We start from the raw sequence: 13,592 nt of genomic DNA on the forward strand, positions 1-13,592 counted from the left end.
GATTTTCCCATCACTTTACAGCTGTCTCTCAAGCTCAAATCCTTGGCATTATACTGAACTCATCTCCCTCATTCAACCCATATATTCAATCTGTGACCAAATCCTGCCAGTTCAACCTTCACAACATTACTAAAATCTGCTCTTTCCTCTCCATCCAAACTGCTACCACATGAATCCAAGCACTTATCCTATCCTACTTTTATGACCTCATCAGCCTCCTTACTGATCTCTCTGCCTCTTTTCTCTCCCCACTCCCATCCATACGTCACTCTGCTGCTGGGATCATTTTCCTACACAACCTTTCAGTTCATGTTTCCCCAATCCTCAATACCCACCAGTGGTTACTGGAGTAATGGAAACTCCTTGCCATAAGCTTTAAAGCACTCAATCACCTTGCCCTCATCTATCTTACCTCACTGATTTCCTATTACAACCCACCCCACATATTTCATTCCTCTATTCCCAACTAACGCACTGTATCCCAATCCCGTCTACCTCTCTGCCAACCTCTTGCCCACATTCTGCCTCTGGCCTGGAAAAGGGCTTCCCCAGATAAGCCCTCTTTTTCTCTTCTCCCACTCCCTTCTGCATGAAGCTTGCACTTGGATTTGCACCCTTTTATTCATCTCTCCCTCAGCCCCATAGCACCTATGTACATATCTGTAATTTATTCATATTAATGTCCATCTCCCCCTCTAGACTGTAAGCTTGTTGCGGGCAGGAACTGGGTCTATCATTACATCGTACTCTCCCAAGTTCTGAGTACAATGCTTTGCACATAGTAAGCACTCAATAAATATGATTGAATGAATGAATGAATGCTTAGTTCAGTTCTCAGCAAGCAGTAAATGCCCAATAAATACAATTGATTGATTAATTGACTAGTATTTTCTGGAGGAAATTCCTAATTCCACATCTTCCTTCAGTAGCCCTAAGTGCAGGATGGCTGATTTTGATTTGTTTCTATGGTTATAAAGCATAGTGTCCCCAATTTCAGTCCTCCAAGAAACAGGCCTCAATGGACCCTAATTAACCCCTTATCAGAAACAGTGCTGCTTGGAAGCTTAAAATAAACTTTCTTGCTTCCTGCTCATCCCACACAGCCTGTTCTTTTCGTGGACCTATTTAGTCATGGAATTTGTTAAACTCTTACTAGGTGCCAAGCACTATGCTAAGCACTAGAGTGAACACAAGGTAATGAGATTGGCCACATGTTCTATGGTGACTGTCTTTTTTTAGGTCTCCTGTTTCTACTTTTTTCTCTTCACAGTCTTTGCTTCTTCTCTTTGACTCCCTATGGAGTCTCTGCCTCTATTCTCAGATCTTTTTGGGTGCAGTGGCCTCCAGATTCTCACCTGCCACATTATTTGGCAAGAAGAGGAGGTCAAAATCTCAGGTGCTTCCTCTCCTCCAAAGGATCTACTGACTTTGCTCCTTCAGACACTTTTATTGGAGGAAAGTGAGTAACTTTCCAGAATGTTCCTCTTTTGAACATTGCCAAAATTGAGGTCAGTTTTGAGGCATCTTTGCCAAAGATGAAGTCTTTTGGCTGGGAATGTGTGAGCCTTTGACAGTAATTAAAAGCACTGTCAAGGATACAGTTCTTAGGTTAGACAAATGGGAGCTCCTCTAGGGGTGGGGAAAGAAGGGCAGCTCAGCAAGAAGCATCAACACGGCAGAGGCAGGTAAGAGGTTCATTCATTCATTCAATCGTATTTATTCAGTGCTTACTGTGTGCAGAGCACTGTAGTAGGTGCTTGGGAGACTACAATATAACAATAACAGACACATGCTCTGCCTAGAATGCCTTGTTTAATGGTCCAGGAATTGAGGTATACAAGAGCTGTTTCTCTTTCCACTTGCTCTTGCTGCTTCTGATCTGTGCTCCACCAGAAGAATGGTTTGGCTCTAGTGAGTGTGGTGACTGGAGGGGGAATAAAGGTGTGTGTGTGTATGTGTGTGTACACACATGCATATGTACTTGCATATGTATTGGGCTGGAGAAACTGTGAAAGTTTCCTGGATGTGAAGGGTGAGAAACAGGTTGAGGAATCCTTCAGGTAAAGTGTTTAGTCTGCAAAGATTCAGTTATTTTAAATGGGTGAAAATATCTGCCTTGGATCCACATCACCATTTCAGCTGGACTCCCTATTACAGGACTGCTGCCCCCAGCTGTGCTTCTGATCATTTTAGAAATGGGCAATTGAGGAGAACAGTTTGGATGGCAAACTGAGCATTTAATGGGATTTATGGATAACTTATTGTCACTATCACCATCTTCACCATTATTGTTATATTAACCACAGTCCCTGTCTCACATGACATTCACACAACTGAGCCAGAAGAAGAGTAAGTATATTACCCCCATTTTACAAAGGAGGAAACTGAAGCCAGAGAAGTAAAATGATTTGCCCAGAGTCACAGAGCACCTGGAGTTAGAACCCAAATCTCCTGACTTCTAGTCCCATGTTCTGCCCAGTAGACCACTTTGCCTGATGTCAGCAAGAGGTCCCGGGTGATAATAGTAACTATCCTTCTGACCAGATGATAGAAGAGTCCCAGGAACAGGGATAACAGATAATCCCCAAACCCTATTTAAATGACTTCTTCCTACTCTTTCCCCTCCACACTTTTAATCAGAAACAGAATGGACTCGGTTGAGTCGCCCTACATTTGCACTCACTTTGATAGAGGTATTGATAAACAGTTAAAGGGGTATAGAGCGGGAGGAGGAAAGCAAAAGGCCTGAATAATAAACAAACTGTAAAATCAGACCCTTGGTAACTAAGTTAGCTGTCTTACAAAGCTCAATAATAGTGCAAATTGAAATTATTGAAGAAAAATATAAATCTATAACTTTAGGTTGAATTAAAACACGATTTTGATTTGCTTGCCTTTTTAAATTTATGTTACGGGTATAAAAAATATCCCACATTTAACGGGACTTTGTGATTTTAAAACATAATTTTTCTTTAATAGATAAGGAAAGACCAACACAGTAAGTACTTAGTGTCACAGTATATAATTGCAGTGGCCAAAATAATAACAATTGCATTCTCTCTACCATTGCTTTAGAAAACAAGGCCTGTAAACTACTGTGGTAGCAAAACCAAGCTGCAAATTGTAAAGGATGGCTCACGTATCCTCTATGATTAATTATTAGCTATTTTTATCCACAGTTTGTCTAATTATACATGAAACTTTAACCCATCTTCTTATCCTCTTAGTTTCAAACATTAGTTCTGCCCAGAGTGCTAGGCCTTGGCTATTTCTGTTCTCTTTCTTCAACAGTTAAAGACCAAACTCTTGCTCCTACCCCTCCCTCCCTCTTCTTCCCCCCACCCCACAAAAAATCCTTTGTTCCACAACCACCATTCCACTTCGATAGTTTCTAAATATATTCTCCTGCCTCTTAAAACTCTGCTAGTGAGAAATGACATCAAGCCCATAGGAAAAGGTATGCAGTCTATGTGCTAAATTTGTTTTGGATGATAGCATCAACTTCGTGCACCTGGTACAACGACTTGAGGTGGTCATTCCCACCCTGCAATAACCAAGGACAATACCTTTACCTCATGGCAGAATCAGCAACAGCAGTAGCAATTTATTGAAAACCTACTCTGTGCAGAGCACTGTATTAAGTGCTCATGAGCATACAGTAAAAGTAAATGACATGGTTCCTGCCCATGAGGAATTTTCCAGTGATAATTTTGAAAAAATTGGGCCAATTTGTGAATTTTGAAAGAATTGAAAATGAGTGGATTTTGTATGGGCCCTTGGGAGACAGAGGCCATGTCTAATTCTCACCCAAATATTTTTTCCCAGCACTTAGGACAGTGTTTTATATACTGCAGGTGCTTAAAAAATGCTATTATCATTATTACTACTACTGATTTCATGGAACAAGGGAGGAGGTCAGCCGTTTTGCCTTCTTACTGAGGGATAGAATTTCCAGTTTCTTCAGCTAAGTAACATATTTTGGTTTATTTTTATTATTTAAGTCTATATTCACATAGGACATTTTATACTGTAGAGTCAATACTAGTAAATTTTCACTGTACGCCTTAGTACTAACCTTACTTGAACATCTTGAAATAATCTGGACTAGTAAAATTGAGAAATACAATGAATCAGAATTTGATATAAAGTTTTGGGAAGGCTTCTGGTTTGAGTAGCAAATTACTGATACAGTTTTACCCTTCAGAACCTATCTTAATTAATGTCCTATTTTCCATTCATGTTATGACATTTGCTAGTATGACACAAATATGTACTTATTTTTCTTATTTGCCCTTATTTCATTATTAATTTCATTTTAATATGTTATATATAGACCCAATAGCTCACCCTTTTCATGTGTTAACCACCTCTCTAGACCAGGAAGAGTTCAGGGCAACAGAATTGAGCTCTCTAAATGCAAGGTTACAAGGAACACGTCAATACAAATATTACAGTTCACTGAATGAATAAAAGCAGGTGTCCAGAATCCAGGCTATTTTTAAAATGCTTACTAATAATGTACTCCCCTAACAATTTCTTGGTGTTTTTTAAAAAAAGAAATGCATGCCCCTGCTAGGCTTTCAAGGTCTTCTACAAAAGCTCTTATATGAATAGTGATTTTTATCTAAAGGCTGAATTTATTTCCCAGCTTATTCTGTGATAAAATACTGTCAGAATCACAAAGCCTGAAAGAGAAAAATATGCTGGGGAAAGAAAATAAATCTATTTTGGCATGTTCAAATAATTCAATACGAAGTTTTGCACAATATTCAGATTTTAGCTAATTGCCAAATTAAACTATAGATTTGAATTTTTAACGTCCATCTGTCACATGTTCATACTGCCTAAGGCACATGCAGCTTCATTTCTGACAGAGCCAGCTTTAGGCATCTGTCCTTGGGTGCTGTGTTGCTTTTCTCTTCAGTTAAAATTTGGGGCTGTGGCTGGGGAAGCTCATCTGTTAGAGGATTTGGTGGAACTAGAAAAAATTGATGGAGCCCTTACGCTCCATCTAGACTATAAACTTCCTCTAGACTGTGAGCTTGTCGTGGGCAGGGAATGTGTCTATTGTACTGTCCCAGGCACTTAGTACAGAACTCTGCACACAGTAAGCGTTCAACAAGTACGACTGACTGACTGAAGGGATCCCAGCGATCGAAGCTGCTGTCTGTGGGGTTGAGGCCCGTGGCTGTGGCCTTTGCAGTTGTGATCTGGGGTTTGGGGAGCTGGCAGGGTTAAAGAGTGAAACTTCTTACCAGAAAGAGTAGGCCAGTGCTACTGGCAGTAGGTACAACAAGACTGTAAGCCCACTGTTGGGTAGGGACTGTCTCTATATGTTGCCGACTTGTACTTCCCAAGCACTTAGTACAGTGCTCTGCACACAGTAAGCACTCAATAAATAGGATTGAATGAATGAATGAATAAGAAATGCCAGCCCTGAGGCCAGCTCTCACTCAGGGAGAGATGCCCTAAAGCATGCCCTGATTCACCAATCTCCTGAGAAGGCTCTGCTTAGTGGGGCCTGGGGAAGCTGGCAGTCTCACCTCCACTCCTGCTCTGAGTTTCATCAGTGTATGCAAACTCTTCTACCACGACAAGGTGTCAATTCATAGGAGAGCTGCACAAAGTAGGCACTTTGTAAGTACTATTATTACTACTTTGCATGGCCCAGAGAGCAGATGAAACTTCCAGTGTTGAGGTTCTGAACTTCAACAGTGATAAAAAACCAATGTCTAGACAAGTAGCAATAAACCATGGAGATAATCTCGGCAATTTTTGGATTCAGTTAGCTCCGGTTCTGAATTTCCTCATAGCAAGTGGCTTGGCCAATTGGGATGGGAGTGTCAAATTAGAGCGGCAGCAAATCACCTTCTTGGTTTTGTCTTATATCCTGTTCCACTGAGATCTACCTAAAAAATCCTCAGTTCAGCAAGAGATGAACGAAAGCAAAGAATGGCTATTTCGCAGGCAGGGGAGCTTTTGGGGACTGAATTCAACATAATGCCAGCCCAGCACTTGGGGTCCCCAGACTGACAGCTGGACCCTGTGCAGGCTCTAGATTGATAGAAAAGAAGACAAATGTAGCTAGATAACGATGTTATCTATAGGACTACAAAGTCACAGTAGTGTGCTTTAAGGATCCTTTCAAAAGTTCTTCAGGAGGGCTGTGGGGAAGGAAACAGAGGCACAGACTATATGGAGCAAAGATGTTAGTTTTGCCTACACTTCCCAGGTACACTTCCCAGGTACACACTTTCCTTTCACCTTACCCTCTGCTCTCCCTCTTTTCCCACCCCAATTCCAATCTGCTTGGGTTTCAAGGTTTCCATGACACTTAGGCTGCCCCAAGTAGTGGATGACGTTGTACTCAAGGGCCATCTATGCCTTCTCTTACATTGACACTATGCTAATTCTGTTGTTCTGAACTTTCCCAATCACTTAGAACGGTGCTCTGCACATAGAAAGTGCTCAATAAATGTCATTGATTGACTGACTGATTGGAGAAAAGAACTTGACAGAGACAGGTTTGATTGGACAAGTGCCAAATAAGTGTTCCAAGATCCCCAGCAGAAACGACATCACCTTCCCCTCCCTGTCCCCCTGACACCCTCCTTTCATCCTTGCTCCATCCCTCTCTTCCCCTGGAGAAGAAAATCATCATCATCATCATCAATCGTATTTATTGAGCGCTTACTGTGTGCAGAGCACTGTACTAAGCGCTTGGGAAGTACAAGTTGGCAACATATAGAGACAGTCCCTACCCAACAGTGGGCTCACAGTCTAAAAGGGGGAGACAGAGAACAAAACCAAACATACTAACAAAATAAAATAAATAGAATAGATATGTACAAGTAAAATAAATAAATAAATAGAGTAACAAATATGTACAAACATATATACATATATACAGAAAATGACAGTGGACATGTGTTTCTGGGTCCTTTTTGCCTTCATGTGCCTGAGTGATTCCCTCGCTCGTTGTGGACTTATTATTAATCATTTTGATAAATGAGTGAATCAGAAATTAAATTAATAACTGAACTGCAGGAGTGAAAACAGACATATAAAGAAGTGGCCAATATTTACGCAATCTTGGACAGCTTCCAGAGTGAGCTAAACTAGGCTTTTTCTTTAGCTCTTGATTTGTTTGACAGGCTGTTGCTAGACATATTTGTTCTTTTTGTGACTTTAAATCAAATTCTTATAAAAGAATACACAGACATTACAGCATCTCTCACCCATGACACAAACAAAGAGATTTTAGGACATAATGCCTGGGATAGTTTAATTTGGATTTCTGGAGATCTTAATCACATTTGGTCCACAGCACAACCTCATTAAAACCTGAAATTGAATTAGAATCAAAGCACAACAATAAGACAGCATCAAGATGCCAGGTTGGCATACTGAGCTCAGATTTACTGTAGCAAATTACTCAGGTAATTAGGCCTCAGCAGCTTGGCACCCTGAGCCATGGCCTCTGCCTCCTGCCGCTCAACCCAGCAGGGAGAGCAGTGTGTTTTCCTACCTGTTAGTGTATCTTTTTAACACGTTAAAAAACTAGTCTTTAACAGTGAACTCCTAAACTTGACTGAAAATTGCTTTACTCTGCCGATGTAGCAGTAATATGAATCTAGAGCTCAATCCTAAACCTTGCTTCTTCATACTCACTGTTTCCAAAGTGTAAGCATATTCTGCAGTCTAGCCACAGCAGCGGCTTTTGATAAAGTACTCAGCAGAGAGCGTGAAAACGCCACAGCAAAAATCTGTTCTCTCTGGGACTTCCCTAAATGGGGTAAAAGCTTTAGTATAGTTAAACCTTAATATAGTTAATTTTTTTCCAGTAGCTTGAACATATTTGAGAAAGCAAATCAAAGCAAGTGTCATAAGGATCTTAAATTGAGCTAAAGCCACAAAATATTCAGTGTCTCCCTTTGAGACTACAGATGCGTCTCAGTCTTCAGAGTTCAGGATGAAGAACTTGCACAAAAGAACTGATGATAGGGTAAGTGGTTGTGAGCCCTCTGAGGGACAGAGACATGGCCCCACCTGGGTATTGTTTCCCAGAGCTTAATACAGTGCTCTGCACACAGTAAGCACTTAATAAATGCTGTTCACTACTTCTGCGAGTAGTTTTTGCAGCAACTCTTAAGCTCTCTAATCCCTGCCAGTCAAATTCACACAGGAGTACCAAATGCGACATGTATTTATTGACTATAAGACAGCATTTTTCAGGAGAAAAAAATAGTGTTAGAATCTCAAAGTTGACTGCCCAGCAATTAGAAATTGGGTGATTCTTATGGAGGTGAAATTATAAGATGGTCCCAATATCAAGAGAAAAACTAAATTGGTACCAGATACCACAGGTAGCAAATGGTACAGGATGGCTAAAGGCATTTTTTATCTGCTCATAATGAAGAACAGATTGTTGTTGATCGCATATCACTCATCAACTACAGTCACACTCACTGGTAACATCTCAGAATCTGAGACATCAATCAATCATATTTATTGAGCGCTTACTGTATGTAGAGCACTGTACTAAGCACTTGGCAGAGTTCAGTATAACAGAGTTGGTAGATACGTTCCCAGCCCACAACAAGCCTACAGTCTAGTGGGGGAGACAGACAATATAAATAAATTATGGGTGTGTACAAAAGTGCCGTGGAGCGATGAAGAAAGGGTGGAAATCCAAGTGTGAGGGTGATGCAGAAAGGAGCGGGAGAAGTGGAAATGAAGGCTTAATTAGGGAAGGCCTCTTGGAGATGTGCTTTTAATATGTTTTTGAGGTTGGGGAGAGTGGCTGTTGGATATTAAGAAGGAAGGCATTTCAGGCCAGAGATATGCTCTTTAGAGAAGTAGCGTGGCTTAGTGGATGGGGCACAGACCTACGAGTCAGAAGGATCTGGGTTCTAGACTGTGAGCCCACTGTTGTGTAGGGACTGTATATGTTGCCAACTTGTACTTCCCAAGCGCTTAGTACAGTGCTCTGCACACAGTAAGCACTCAATAAATACGATTGATTGATTGAGCAAGAGGACCTGGTCTCTTATCCCCACTCTGCCACTTTTCCTATGTGGGACCTTGGGCAAATCGCTTAATATCTATGTGCCTCAGGTACCTTGTCTGTAAAATGGGGATTAGGACTGTGAGCCCCATGTGAGACATGGACTGTGTCCAACCTGATTTGCTGGTATCTATCCCATCACTTAGTAGTAGTATTAATAGCAGTAATAGTATTTGTTAGGCATTTGCTCGGCAAAGAGCACTAGCTCCTGATGTAAGCTCATTTTGGGCAGGGAACATGTCTACCACCTCCGTTGTACTCTCCTAAGCATTTAGCATAGTACCCTGCACATAGTAAGCATCAGTGGTATTTATTGTGTGCAGAGCACAGTACTTAGCACTTAGAAGAGTTTGTTAAATCAATAAATATCATTGATTGATTCCCAACCCCATAAGGCTTTCCTTCCCCCCTCAGGATCGCACCTGGAGACTTTCCAGTACTCTACCAGTCTCAGCTACTGGAGTGTCAAGCAAAGACATACCCATTCCATTGCTAGCTTGGGCGAGTGGAAAGCAATCTGCTACAAGTCAAAACTCACCTGTGCTGGGCAGCAGCGGCATGGGAGAGTGTCGAGGATGGAGACACAAGTTTACTGCGTGGAAGAAGACAAAGGTAAACCACTTCTGTATTTTTACTATATGGATAACTATGTGGATGCATATACTATATGGATATATTACCAGAACGATTGCAGAGGGAGGTGGGGTGTCCTGGGAGAGATGTGTCCATGGAGTTGCTATGGGTTGGAGACAACATGACAGCATAAAAGAAAACTTTCCACCAGACCACACTGTCTGATTACTGTTGTATTCTACCAAGTGATTAGTACAGTGCCTAGATATGCAATAAATGCCACTGACTGATGGATTTCACAGCATGACTAGGTTCAAAATATTTATCCACCGCCTCCAACTGCCACCATCCCATATCCCTGCAGCTGCTCCATCTGCACTGTGTGCTGAGGAATCAATCTATCAATGGTATTTGAGTGCTTACTGTGTGCAGAGCACTGTACTAAGCACTTGGGAGTACAACCCAACAGAGTTGGCAGACACCTTCCCTGCCCATAAGGAACTTGTTGTCTAAATAGGTAGACTGCCACCATTTTCTCCTCATGCTAAAGCCTTTCTGCCCCTCCTCCTTCTGAGGCCCTGGCCCCAGCCCGCTCCACACTCTCATTCTCTCCCCCGCAAAACTGGGACAAAACTTCTCAGAATTGGACAAATCCAGTAAGCATCATTAAAACACAAATGATAGAAAGGTTTGAACATATTTTCAGCTATTGTAACTGTAAGCTGGAAGTAGATTCTCCAGGGGTCTGTCAGTGCTCTGGAAGCCTCCATAGCTTGTGTGGCACTAACTAATTCTGGGTACTTTTACATATATAAAAAATCTTATACATTTTCACATTTATGACAGTCATGAGGATTGTCATGCATAGTTTCCATGTCACTTTTATTATATATTTAGTAAGTACTACCAGTGGCCTGAAGGCTATAGAAAACCTATATTTAAGAGTCCTTGTTTAGTGAAACTGAAAATCAAATGCCGTGTCTTTCCATGCCTTATTTTAGTTAAATGTTCCAGTGCCCTTTGAAACTGAGACAAATTGATTTTAATGCTATATGTGGCTGAACTATTGCCCCCTGTATTGTAAATTCTGAGAAATCCTATCCTATTGTACATATTAGTTGGTCTAAAAATCCCCACCCATTTTCTCTAATGTAAACTCCAGAACTGAATATCTTCCTGGGGGATTCCTGGGGTCCCTTCTATTCATCCCCTTTGAGACCATGATAAGGACCCACTGGTGCTGTCATTGTTTTCTTTGCTAAATTAAACAAACATCTTTGTGAAAGATGGAGAAATGAATTACATAGAAATCATTGTTCATCCAATTTTAACTGAATACATCTATGCTCAATTAATTTGTTCTTTACCCCCTCGAGAGATGTAGGTTACATACAATTTCAGAAGCTTCCCACGTGGTGAGATCAGTTCAGAGTGGTGACTTCATATTAGCTAACATTTATTAAGTATAATAAATTCCATAAAAGTATTAAAAACATGGTCCTGTAGGAAGGATCTTACACTCTTTAAAAGGAGGTAGATAGAAAAACTAGAAATGTGGAATGGTAAACATAACCAGACTTTTGATAAAGATATAGCATTTGAATTGCTCCTTAGGCAGCCACCACACATTAAAGGGGGAAGTTGGGGAAAAAAGTTAAATAACAGAGTAACATATAGCAGATTCTGCTTTGCAAGGCCAGGACATTGAAGGCAGAGAAAAAATAGAAGAAATGGGTGTAATCTGAAGACAGAAACAGTGTGTCCTAGTGGAAAGAGTTTGGGCCTGGGAATCAGAGGACCTGGGTTCTAATCCTAGCTCTGCCACTTATCTGCTCTGTGTTCTTGGGCAAGTCACCTAACTTCTCTGTGCCTCACTTCCTCTATAAAATGGGGATTAAGACTAGAGGGGGAGACGGACATGAATATAAATAAAATACTGATATGTACATAGTACTGTGGGGCTGGGAAACGGGGGGATGAATAAAGGGAGCAACTCAGGGCAACACAGAAGGGAGTGGGACAAGAGGAAAGGAAGGCTTAATCAGGGACAGAGTGTATAGTACAGTGCTTGGCACTGTCAGATATTCTAGGTGTATTGACCGAAATCACTTATTAGGTCCTTGTTAGAGCCTCTCCACCTACCATAAAAAGTGACCAAAATCTGCCTACCTGCTCCAAAATTTCAGAGTGACATTGAGAGACTGGGTGTGGGTTCTCATAACCTTAGCTATTGCTGGTCAAGTAGGAGCTGCATGATAGACAGTCCCAGGTTGCCCTCAAGGAGCATACAATCTAGATGGAAACTTCAATGAATTAATTAAATTACAAATAGGAGAGTAGTAGGGGAGAGAAGAAATGAACCTAAGCACAATGGGGTTATTGTGGGAACTTAGTTGCCTATGTTGTGAGGATCACCTCCAAGACGCCTTCCCTGATTAAGTCCTCTTTTTCTCTTGTCCCATTCCCTTTTGTGTTGCCCTGACTTGCTCCCTTTATTCAACCCCCCATCCTACCCCACAGTACTTATGTACATATCTGTAATTTATCTATATTAATGTCTGTCTCCTCCTCTACACTGTTAGCTCACTGTGGGCAGGGATTGTGTCTGTTTATTGTTATATTGTACACTCCCAAGCACTTAGCACGGTGCTCTGCACATAGTAAGCACTCAATAAATCTGAATGAATGAATGGCACATAGTACTTAACAAATGCCATTAAAAACCTGAATACACTATTTAAGATAAAATATAAATAAATCTTATATTTCCTTTATTACTAATTCCATATCCAAGAGATGCTCCATATCTTAAAATATAACTAACCAAGACTCTACCTGTTCTGCTCATTAAAATCACAAGTCCCCACATTTTCCAACCCAACCTTTCAAATGGAGATTTTTTTGTGTGTGCTGAAAGATTTAAAAGGTTGGAAGTTAGTGACTTTGGTTCATTAGTTCATTTGTCCTTAACTTTCAAATCCAAAGTGATTTGCCATAAAATTAATTGATAGGCATTTGCTTTGGGGTTTGACTTTTAGATTAGAAGGTGTACTTGTTAAGGGGATTCATGAGATCTTAAAAGAGATTGTATGGTTTACTTTTACTTTCTGCTTTAAGATGAGGATTTCCCTACCAAGTTGATTTCTAGTGCTAGAAATCCTTCCGCTTTATCAAAAATAAAGCCTTATTTTCCTTGGTGTAGTCTAAAGAGCTCCACTGTTAGAGAGCCATTCTCCTTAGAGGAAATTTCTTTAAAACAGGATATTACAAATAAAAAATTGCAGTTATTTATTAAAACAATGGAAAATCTAGGATTATATGTCTACTTGAATCCTTAATGTATTTGAATCACTCTGGGCTCTTTAAGGGAGCACATAATGTAATCCATTACTGAGACCACTATGTATATTCTTGAGCACATTCATATAAAATGGTTTTGAAACAAAACACCTTGACTTTGCCTTATCCCAGAATGAGCAATTTGTACAGAGCCCGAGCTTAGGCACATCTCTTTGTGCTTTTACTGTACTGCATGGGCATATTTACCTTTCTTTTAAATATTTATGACTTGTTTATGCTCCACTGAGAGGATGAATTCTCTCAGGAAGAGAGATGGGCTGTTGTGGTATCACTGAGAGATCGCAACAATGAGAACAATTATTATTTAATGATTAATTGTTACAGGAAATGTAAAATAGGGTTTATCTTGTGTATGTTAGGGATACAGGCACTGCCTAGTCTGTTGTGCTTGGGTTGTGCTCCCCCTTTGAGACTGTGAGCCCACTGTTGGGTAGGGACTGTCTCTATATGTTACCAACTTGTACTTCCCAAGCGCTTAGTACAGTGCTCTGCACACAGTAAGCGCTCAATAAATTCGATTGATGATGATGATGATGAACTCGAGATGCAAAAGAATTATTTTATGTTTGATTCAGATTTTCCCCTTAGACAT

This window comes from Tachyglossus aculeatus, chromosome 25 (genome assembly GCF_015852505.1).
Source record: "Tachyglossus aculeatus isolate mTacAcu1 chromosome 25, mTacAcu1.pri, whole genome shotgun sequence".
In the NCBI taxonomy this organism is placed as follows: Eukaryota; Metazoa; Chordata; class Mammalia; order Monotremata; family Tachyglossidae; genus Tachyglossus; species Tachyglossus aculeatus.